Raw genomic sequence first — 12090 nt, 5'->3', positions numbered from 1 at the left:
CGCTACTATAAATATTAAATAGATATAAGCTTGTCAAATCATAAATAAACTATAATATTATCAATGTCATAAACTCGTATTAGTAATTATTTTCATTTATATTTTCATATAACATAAAAAAGGCTTTAAGCGATATTATTTATGGTTATAATTTAGACGTTTGTATTATTTTAGTTCTAAAAACGTTTTCCTTTTAACGTTTCATTGATCATTTTTGTTGTAAATTTTGCTTTTTGAAAATACTTATTATACGTATTTGTTATATTTAGGTATATACAATTATACAAATATGTCTAGAATAAAACGATTCAAACATATTTTCGATATGATAGTCTAAACGTTATTTCTATCAGAATTATCTAAATTTATGAGGTTTTACGTTTTAATTTATATACTTATGTTACGATTTATTTGAATAAAAAGATTAAACCGGTGCTAATATTTTAAACTTAGATAAAACTTTCACAGTGAAGTGTCAAAGATTATAACTTGTTTATTTATTTAAATTATACCTATTTAAATAAATAAAGAACATACAATGACCCTTTAGTTAGCCTATTTGACTGAAAATATAAAATAAATTTTATAATTTAAACGACTATTTCGCTCTTATCACCTTGAAGTTATTGTAAATTACACGTAAAGGTTAAATAGGCTTTATTCACCTGCAGCTGGCAGTTCACTATTTAACGATCAATAATTTCAATTAATTTAAAAACAATTTAAATTATTCGTGTGATGTAATAAGCTTAGTGAATGCTTAATATATTGACGAGGCGGCTAGCGTGGTTGGTAGATGCATGCCTTTCACGCCGAAGGTTGTGGGTTCGATTCCCACCCAGGACAGATATTTGTATGCATGAACATGTCTGTTTGTCCTGAGTCTGGGCGTAATTATCTATATAAGTATGTATTTACAAAAGAAAAATAGTATATGTAGCATATCAGTTGTCTGGTTTCCATAGCACAAGCTCTGTACAAGCTTAATTTGGGATCAGGTGGCCGTGTGTGAAAGATATCCCGGGATATTATTATTATTTATTATACTTTGACACTGTATGAAATATTACTATTCCTTACATCGTCAAAGCTTCCACTGGCTCACTCTCACCTAAATTTTCTATAGTGAACATTTTATCAAAACTTGTTATTATATAATATAATAGGAATCTAGTAGATCATCCTAGTGATAAGAGGTTACACGACTCATTGACAATGGACCGATTATTACCTATTTACAAGGTCAATGTGCGAACAACGATGAGACCCAAAATGTCAGGAGTATGTATGTCCCTTGTGCCTCTAATTAAGTACATAAGGATGGTTACCTTTCAAGATGAAACATAGAAATATGTACAATGTAACTTAGAATTAATTAAAATTGATATAAAATGTACCTAACACATTGTTTTTTCTATTTTCTTAGGTCCTCAGAATATTTAGTTATAGACTTAAGGCTGCTTGGATATTGTTATAATATAAAATAATAATTTATTTTACTATAAGACTCATTTTAGATTAAGTTGAGCTTTTTGTATTGATCCTAGGAAGAAAGAAGAAATACTTTTTTGTATATCTAAAAACCAGTTTCTTTGATATAACTAAACGTAACTTGCTATTAAGTGTTCTTTAATAGCAAGTTACGTTTAATTTTAATAAATATATAATAATTATTATTTTTGACCTATATTTATATTATTATTATGTCTACCTATCTAAAGTTAAATCTTATAAAAGACTTATCTCTATAAATGTCTTTGTTATGTATTGTAAGATTCATTTACCTAATACATAAGTATAAAGGTGATAAGACATTATTGAATTTAAATATGTATTTTTTTTTTAAGTCTTCTTAATGTTGTGGGTTAACTTTTATGTTAAATAAATATTATATATTAAAGTGAAATTAAGTGCCTACATACCTCAAGAAGGTCTGACAGAAGGAAAATATTGTAGAATATAGCCGTTGGACATCCACAGGATATTTACCTACTTACTTTTACTCTAAGACCATATATATGGATGGTAATTTAAATGGTGATGCTTAAAAAACGAATGTGCCTTGATAGTAAATATATAAGTACCTAGAATAAAAATTATATTAAAATAATCTGTTACTCTTATCTTTTCTGTTATGTATATGTCGTACAATATAATTTAATAAATAAATAATAAATGCCAAAAAATATTGCGTACTTTCTCATATTACGAATATGTTAAAATGTAACGACCAATGTACTCACGATTTTATTTCCTATTATAAGTTTATAATTTAATATAAAATAATTCGTTTTTATTTAAAATAAAATAGCGTATGTGTTACTGCTATGTAAATAATTTACATTCCATTCCGTTGATTCCATTGACATTTGTTTTTTTATTTTATTAAATGAATTATCTTAATGTTTTTATTGCATGCTAAATAATGTTAAAGGCAGTGAATAAAAACACCTAACCGTAGCCAGTTTTATTGATTATTGTTTAAATAAAAGTCACATTACATTTAGTATATTGTATATAATAGACTTAGTCCAATTAAATACAATCACAGGAACGGAATTATTAAAAAAAAAATTGTATAATTATTTGATACATAAAATTAACTTTGTTAAGTATATAGCCTTTATTAATATTTTAATTATTGAATTTATGTAAACAGACTATGTATTTAATAATCAAAAATGGATAATGTTGTTACCGCTTTTTAAACTGTCATAATTTTTTTCAAATTAACTTACTAAATAAAAACTATAAATACCTATTGTTATTGTTTAAAGCAATTAAAAAAAAACTAGAATAAATACCTAAGTTTTTCTTTAACCACTTTTTATACTTAAATATATATATCACCAAATTTAATTTGTATGTGTCTGATATAAGTTTTGTAACTTTGTTTCAATATAATCTAACATATGTAATTGGAAAGAACTTTTAATTTACCAATGATATTTGTATGTATTTTCGCGGTGTGTTTGCGGCTTTAGTATTAGGTACCTAAGTAATAAAATTTTGATATAAATTAATCGCTTTTTTTTAATGTTTTCCTCTTCAAGCTATCCATATTATCTTTACTAATTACCAACACACACATCTTTTAAGACTCGTCCTGTTTACACGGCTTATACCTACATATCTGTGGTATATAAATATATAAAGACCACCATGTCTACTCCGTTGGAGATCGTGGGTTCATTGTCCTGTCATAATAAATCATGTACACTTAGGTATTAAGTGATTTGCATGTGACGTGGAAGTACATTTGTACAAGGCGTGCGTATTTCCGGAAAGCCGACGGGAAATCCTAGCGCGGATGTCATTTAAATATTCACACAATACAAATACGTCTAAACATATTCAGTAAGGAGCGTCTGTTAGAACGTAACGTAAAACATGATTGACATTACATGAAAGTTTCGCTTAGACATAAAAGGAACTCAACGCTTTATTCTAAATCCAAAATTAATTATCTCGATAATTTTAAAGATTTATATTTTATTTCATTCGATTTAACTTTTTAAAAATAAAAGTATTTCCTAGTCACTGAAATTGAACTTAAATCGTGCATTTTATGGTCATTGCGTTCAGGTACGTACGTTACGTATCCTTTGAATACAAAATCAGCTTTGAGAGTTTAATATAATGCAAACTAATTTAGTTCATATTGTATAACAAAAGGTGTTATAATGCTATGCATCTAAATGTACTTTATGATACGTAGCATATTGGAATGAAAAAAATTACTAAATTTAAAATCATAATAATCACACGGGAATTCTACACGGTATAGTATTTAGAAGGTAAAAGTTATTTCCTTACACCTTTTACTTGTTATGAGTTGTTTATAAGCATAGCATATAGCATAACAGGTATAGGTTTTATTAACTGTAAATGTCTGTAGACAGTTAGTTGAAATTCAGTATCAATTTATTTTTTAATCAACTTTTTGTTTGTTTTGAAAATGCAAGACAAAATCATGTCATCAAATTTAAGTAATAACAGAACCTATAGATTACCTACCTAACCTATAGATAACCTATAGATTACTTACCTATAGATAACCTATAGATTACTTACCTATAGATAACCTATAGATTACTTACCTATAGATAACCTATAGATTACTTACCTATAGATAACCTATAGATTACTTACCTATAGATAACCTATAGATTACTTACCTATAGATAACCTATAGATTACTTACCTATAGAATACCTATTGATTTGAGATGAGAGACTTATGTTATTTTAATAATATATATTCCTTAGTATGATAGAACGCTTCAGATATAAAAAACTGAAATTATGTATTCTTTACAATAAATTAATTTTAAGAGCCTAATTCAATGAAGAATAAATAGGTATTTTTAAATCAATTATTATTTAGATTTTGTTTGTTTCAATAATTAAATTATATGCAAATTAATAAAATGTTAATAAAATAAAAATAAGGATGCTACTGACAACTTATTGTATTATTTTCAATATTAATTATTTAATTGTGTTAACAAAACTAAAGTTTCTTCATAATGATAAAAATATACTTCTAAACCTAAACTAGTGTATCTACCTACCGTAAGTTAGATATCAGCTGTTGTTTTTGTATCTATACAAAAAAGTAGGTAGGTAATAGTAGGTAGGTATATTTAGATACATTTACTAGATTGATTACTATAGAATATCATTGAGGTACATATCTATATCTGCGTTTTATTGGATTTCCATCAAGCAAGTATTTTACTAAAACCTATTTGAACATATTTTGAATAAGATTTTCAATTTCTTATAAGTTTATGTATATACTTACATAAATTTATTTATCCTATTAGACAGGTACCTACTAAACAAATACACTTTTAGGACATTCTCATTATTTACCTACTTCACTGCGAAAATTTAATAGGCACCTAGGTACTTTGTATTGCTGGGGTTTGATTTAAAGGGGGAGAAAGTCAGTGTAATTACATGCACAAGTAATTACACTACAATAATATTTTAGGTACCGCAATTAGATCAGATCATGACTTTATAGGAAATATTTCTTACGGTGCCAATATCTATGAACGAACGTTTAATTGCTTGTCAGCCTTCATATTATAGGGATATAAATACATACTTATATTATAGTTTGTTACAAAAATACCGTCCTAAAGTAACTAAGCGAAGTAAGTATCTACCTAGGGACCTATATTCAATGTGACAAAATCTAGCAACATTATTTACCTATATACAACATTCCATAAAAGGTAGATATCCCGGACTTACCTATTGGTACCGTACCTACCTAGATAGTAGGTGGTATTGGTTAGCTAAATATAATAAAAATTGTAACTTACCCATTCTCTATTATTAAGTAGTTACTTAATACAAGTAATCACGTAAACTACGAGTGGAATGTTAATATTTATATATTAAAGATTAGGTGCTTATACAATTCATCTCATCTCATTTTATTATTATTATATAGCGCTTAACGCCATCTTCTGGAAAACGATTGAACTACGATCTTAACAGCGCCATCTATCCGCAACACTCTGTAGTAGTATCTCAAGCTGTCTCTACATTTTGACATTATCTCCGTACTCTTTACTCGCGTGATTAAAGAAAGAGAAAGCTATATGTCACAACTTATCTATCGAATGAGGTTTTGAATATCATCTTCTCGCTGATTGGTGAAAAAAAGATATGTTAGTTGATACTTGCAGATCGTACCAATAGAAAGAAAGAAAGAGTTCTGAGAACCGTCGGCCATGCTATTTTAGGCGGGGCGTAGCTTAAGATCCTCCTTTATATTCCTGACGTATGCACTCATTTGAGTTATGGATCATGGCGTCATAGGTTCGAGCTGCGTGTATTTTAAGAAATCTGCTGAGTTTTGTTTTCTTTCCAATATTTCTAGTGAAATACGTGCCAAATATCTGGGTTAAGTAGGCTTATTCATCGTCTATATTACTTAGGATTGGCGTTGACATTCAGTATTAGAAAAATACATATTAACAGAGCTCCAAATAATGCTTATGCTGACTACGAAAGAAGAAAACCGTATAAGCAGTAGATATTTCCATAATTATACTTCGAGCGAATAAGTAAAAATTCAAATTTACATCCACCTATGTCATTGAACTTTACCAAAGATAGAGTGGCACTACAAACGACCTAATTAATGGCTAATATTAGTGTATTTAAATATCTATTAACACCATCCTACCTCAATATAACCATAAAACAGGTGACCATTGGTTTACGAGCGACGCGTGCGGGGCTGTAATAAAAACATTCGAATCTGTTGAACATTAAAACTCGTCAAAAGCCGTTCGATTTTATACGCGATTTTAAAATACCTATCTACTTTTACGAACCGAATATTTTGTTAAACCTTTTTTTTTACATTTAAAGTTTACGTAGACCAATCTAATTTATTATTGAACTCATTGGTGTAGTTATTAGGTACCTATAGTTAATCGAAGTTTTTAAAATAGAAACTTACGTAATTATTTTTAAATATTTTTTCAATTTTTTATTTCACCTGCGATGATATAACTCGTGTCGTAAAATTAGTTTTACTAAGTGATACGATAAACATACTTATAATTAATTTTAAAATATATTAAAAATGACAGTTTTATTTTTTATTTATATAATCGAAGCAATTTAAATTATAAAAATTCTACCTATAATAGCATATATATGAAAACAGCCTGACAATTGAATTTAAAAACGACCAGATGTATTTTAATTTAATTAAAAGAAATAAACGTATTATGTAATTATTAAATTCAAAAACCGATTTGTAATTGTCGGAAGCAATAACTTATGTTCTGTCTGTCCAAACACACCATTAAATATAAATGTGTGCTTGTAAATTGAATATGTACCTACGTAGGCTGTGAACATATTTATGGAAATTGCTAGAACGTAGACAGAATTATAGACTTACCTGTTTAAGTACAATGTCCAAAAGAGCAATAACTTTGTTCTATGAATAAACTATAAGTAAATGTTCAAAATCATGTGCCGTTCGTGGATTAAAAATAAATCTTATTTTAGATAGGTAAAGGTATTGCTTTTTGTAATATTTTAGTAATGCAATATCTGAAGGATCAATATCGGCTTCGGTAGCGAAAAGATTTAAGTAGATTACCTGAATATATAGATTTTCCTTTATAATGTAAGTTTATTGAACAATTATATGAATTATACCTAAGTTCTGCACAGTTGCTTAAGTAAATATGTCTATTTATTACATAACAATATTTATTAGGTTTTAAGAGTGAAATTCCTATGATATTGGTGCTATAATTTAAATTGAAAAGGAAACGCGTGGTTTGGCAAGCTCATTATCTGCACGGTCGGAAGACGCTCGCCTGCGGCTACTGACCCTTATTATATTTTCGCTGACATCTGTTCACATTGACAAAGGCAAGATGGCGCTAAATGGATTGAAGCTCTACATAGTTTTGGTGATTTATTAATGTAGAATTTTTTTTAGAAAATCCAAGTTATATTTCTACCTATATATCGCTCTTAATAGGTGTGTAATGTAGGTAATGTACTGTAATGTACTGCCCAAGATCGGTGGATGGTTAGCGTTCTATGGGGGAGGCTTTCGTCCAGCAGTGGACGTCAAAAGGCTGAAAAAAAAAAAAAAAAAAAAAAAAAAAAAAAAAAAAAAAAAAAAAAAAAAAAAAAAAAAAATGTAGGTATATACATATTTTACCTATGTATATTTACACGTCTAATATCTACTTTTAAAAAACTTATGAAAACTACCGAAACAGTATCTCTTTCTGATTTTCTACTGAAAATTCTATAGATTTCCTATATTTTTAAATACTTACCGATATTCTTTTGAAAATAATAATTATTCCTATACCTACTTAACTAGGGATGGAAACTGTTAAAAATACATATTAAACAAATATCTACCCATACTTAGAAAGAATTGAAGTAATATACATACATAGGTAGGTAGGTACTACATTTATACAGGAAAAAAAACAATCACAATTCAATAAAAATTCATAAGTCTAACTAAATCGTGAGAAACAAGAGCAAATTCGTGACTGAAATAAATTTAACCTACAAATAATTAAAGCCGAATGGAGTGTGAAAGCATCAATTTGTAATTGCAAACAAACTACTTCATATTACTCACTTAACTGACAATCTACCGTCACGCGATATTGTTTTGACCGAATATAGCAATTACGTTTTATGTTTATTACAATGTAAGCATAGTTTCATAATTGTTATTACTATCGTTCAATCAAACGCTTTTTATCGATGATTGGGTCCAGTTTAACGTTTATATCTATTATCGTTTTGTTTAATTGAATTTTATTATTGCTATATCACATTGTTAATGTTGCTATTTTATAAAGAGAAATTATTATATTAGTAATAATTTACCGTATCACAAGGTTCGTTATAATTAACGAAGATTTATTTCTTAACAATAAGGTTAAAATGGTAATAAAAACAGATCAATAAAAGTGATGTGTCTTTTTTTTCATTATTAACAAATGAGTTTTTATTATAATTGACATTGTACGCAATATCACTACAGCACGCTCCCAATGTTTGACTTACACTATCTAGTTAGATGATCCATAAATTTTATGTAGCGAATGTTCTTATTTTAAAATTTAATAAATTAAAAAAAGGCTTACCTTAATATGCACTGGCGTTGTCAACCATAGTCCTTGAATCTGTAACAAAATATTATAATTTAACGAAAAATTATCGAAGATGCTAAATAATATTTGGTATAAAGCAAGCGAAGAACGTACTAAAGTAACGAATTTCGAAGAATCGAAGCGTCATGTGTGTCCAGAATGTGTTCGTGACATATGCATGTTTAAGCATGTAGTGTTAGGCACATGTAGGTACGTAAGCATACGCCCCGGTGTCCTTGTATTGTGCGGTGCAGTATGTTTCAATCCAAAGTCGTAACCGCGTCTCATCACCTGGGCCGATCCGTCACCAGCGCTTCACACCGTAAAACCCGTCTGCCTCTAGTCTACTGTTTTTACGACCCAACCGATGCCTATAAAAATAACCGTCGTATAAAACTGCGTGCACACGCTATTATTATAAATGATACCGCCTTTACGACAAGTGAATATTTACGTTTTTATTTCAAGTGTTTATTGCTTGTTGTGCAACTTAATAGCACACTTGAACTTGTCAGGCTAGTGACACCGTTTGATCCAAATCGCGTTTTATTGTTTTGCTCAATGGACGGACGAATTTTACGATCGTGGCGTAATCTCTGACGTGTTTAATATGAGATCGTAACGTACGCCGCGGACTGACTCATGTCTCATTTGATACGCTGTAACTTTCCATTTCTAATTCTTTATTTATAATACTTGCCTTCAATCAAATTTAGGTAAATATTATAAGGTAGGAAATACTTTAAATTATTATATTAATGAATATACACTAGGTATATCTCACAAATGTAGGCTTTAGATAACCTTTGCCCCGAAGTAGAAGTTACTTATCTATATTTTATATATCGCTCCCTCAGGTATTTACATATTGGATAAAGGCAGAGCAAATCGTGCCAGCGAAATGCTCTTTCCTCGGGAAAGTAGTATTTGCATTCATATTTCCTTAGTAAGGTAACGTCCTGGGAACAAATAATAGGTCCAATACATCTGGGCCCGCATTAAGGGACATCTTTTTATTTCCTTCGAGCTTCGGTAAATATTTTTGTTATTATCTTATGTTTTCGCTTGGGGTTCGGATGTATATTTGGTAGGGCGGGGAGTTTTCGATAGAAAATTGCAAGACTATTTTTCTCTATCATTTCCACGAATCTAGTAAAAGATTATGGTATACCTACTACATGGGAATGATTTTCAATTTAAATTATGAGCCTTATTATGGCCAGGTATCTACCTATATAATAGAACAATTAATTTCTACATTCATTTGTGTATTACGGCACTTGTAAACGATGAGTTTATACCTACCTACATGTATAAGGTTTCGGGTAATCCTTTGTTACATAAAATGATCCCATTTAGTAACTACTCTCGAATACGAAGTTAAATGAAATCCGAGCCAACCTTCATTAAGCGGCATAAATAACTGCCCACATAAGCATATTTTTTCCCAAAACCTGATACAACAAGGAATCCGAAGGTATTTAATTCTTAATCAACCGATCGGAGGTTCAATGCATAAAATGCAATATTAACACCGTTTCTGCATTACGTATCTTCCGAAAACTTTTTAAATGTATTAATAAAATCTTCAATATTATGTGACGGAAAACCATGATGTGTTTCGCGTCGGACGGCGCCTCTATAAAATTACACATTCATTTTGGTCTCTTGTTTGCGTCGAAAATTTTTAGCTGAGTCGATACATGTTTTTATTTTACAAGATGGGGTGCCAAGATTGCAAGCACTGAGTGCCTCTGTAACGATAGCTAATAAAGTACAAATAGCATATTCGTTCGAACAGTATGATCTTATTATTGGCGTTAATTTTTTTTTCTTTGAAAAGATCCTGTTAAAGGAGCATTTGTATACGTAATTAAAATAATCCCTAATTGGATTTAGAATGACATGTTGTCATTGCATAATTTTATAATTAGTGTATTCAAAAAATAAATAAATATATTCTTAATATCGTACATGAACATTTTAATGATTTAAAAAAATTGTTAATCGTTAGATCTACATATGCTTATTTTTAAACAGTATATATTTAAATAAGCTATTTCTAAATATTTCTGAATACGTACTATAATTACTCATATTTAAAATAATACAAATTATTCAATATACTGTATTTACGGGATATAAATATAAAGCTTATTATGTTATTTTAAATTTCTAAATGAGTAGGTATTGTATTACAATAGCTTGGTTTCTCACCAAATTTCCTATAACTAAAGTTCTCTGTGAGATATTTTAAACGATAAGACCGCCTTTGCGCATAATGTTTTCCTCATATTTTATATGTTTTTTTGCAGGTTGTACAATAAAATAAAAGTAAAATGATCAGATCAAAAGTTTAATGGTTAACATATCATCATCCCTATTTAGGATTTCATTAAACCACTTTTAGGTATATTACATGTAGGAATCGGAAATACGTTAACGTTACATGCAATTTTTTTGTTAAACATTTCTATGTAATGTATGTATTGTACGTCTAAGTACATAGAATTACCTTTGTAATCAAAATATATAGGTATGTATACCTAAATATATTAGATATTGTATTTATGTGTGATATCGTTAAAAATATATTACCTACGTCAGTCGAAGAACTTTGAAGAAACGACGAAAGTAAAGGAAAATTTTATATCATATTTTACGAACGATTTTAGTAACTCTTTTGCCGACGCTACAGTAAAAGGCAGGATGCAGGAAATGCACCTCGTTTCTCGTCAGGAACGAACAATTCGTATGCTCGAGCTGAGCCAAAGTAAATAGGAACCATTTCGCCAACGAGCACCTCTGGGATTGAAAGCGCGATGCAAAGGGTGAACTAATGATCTAATTCGGCGAGGGAAGTCCCTGAGATTTTATCGTCTCTCGGTTTAAAAAGTAATTTTTAAATTTAAATTTTGTAGCAAATTTAAAAAAGAGAAAAGCAAATGTATTTAGCAAATAAGAAATACCTACGAACTGTTGGAAAAGAATTACGTAAGGTAACCTATATGCATTGAAGGTATATTTTTTTTCCTTAAAATGGTATAACAAAAAACACATGAAACATTAAGGTTACTACTCATCGAAAAAAAAAACATGTTCTTATAATATAATAAAATGGTTATCTAAACATAACTATATATATGTAAGTATATTAGATACGAATTATGCATTCTATAGCTAATCTTCGAAAATATTTGTAATATTAAAAAAATAGCTTACATGCAAATAAAATATTATTATAACAAACTGGCTCCTAAACACAGCGTAAAACATTATTAAGTATTACCATTTTACGATTATTATATCGGTACGAGCCGTTAACGAGGTTACTTTCTTTTTGAAAGACTTGCTTGTTGAGTTCAGTTGAAAACAAAGGAGCTCTAAGCATCGAAAATAGAGCAAGAAGAAACGTT

General features: G+C 29.0%; 1 long non-coding RNA gene across 1 annotated transcript in view; it reads right to left on the bottom strand.

Moving 5' to 3' along the window:
- Positions 1–12090, bottom strand: part of LOC126772647 (uncharacterized) — a 78871-nt gene that overhangs the window by 23762 nt on the left and 43019 nt on the right. The window contains exon 3 of the long non-coding RNA XR_007669675.1: positions 8669–8707. This is a non-coding gene — a long non-coding RNA (uncharacterized LOC126772647). The remainder of the gene's footprint in view (positions 1–8668; positions 8708–12090) is intronic.

Source organism: Nymphalis io, chromosome 13, assembly GCF_905147045.1.
Source record: "Nymphalis io chromosome 13, ilAglIoxx1.1, whole genome shotgun sequence".
Lineage (NCBI taxonomy): Eukaryota > Metazoa > Arthropoda > Insecta > Lepidoptera > Nymphalidae > Nymphalis > Nymphalis io.
Note: the sequence above shows the minus strand (reverse complement) of the source record. Positions and strands in the feature narration are given on the sequence as shown.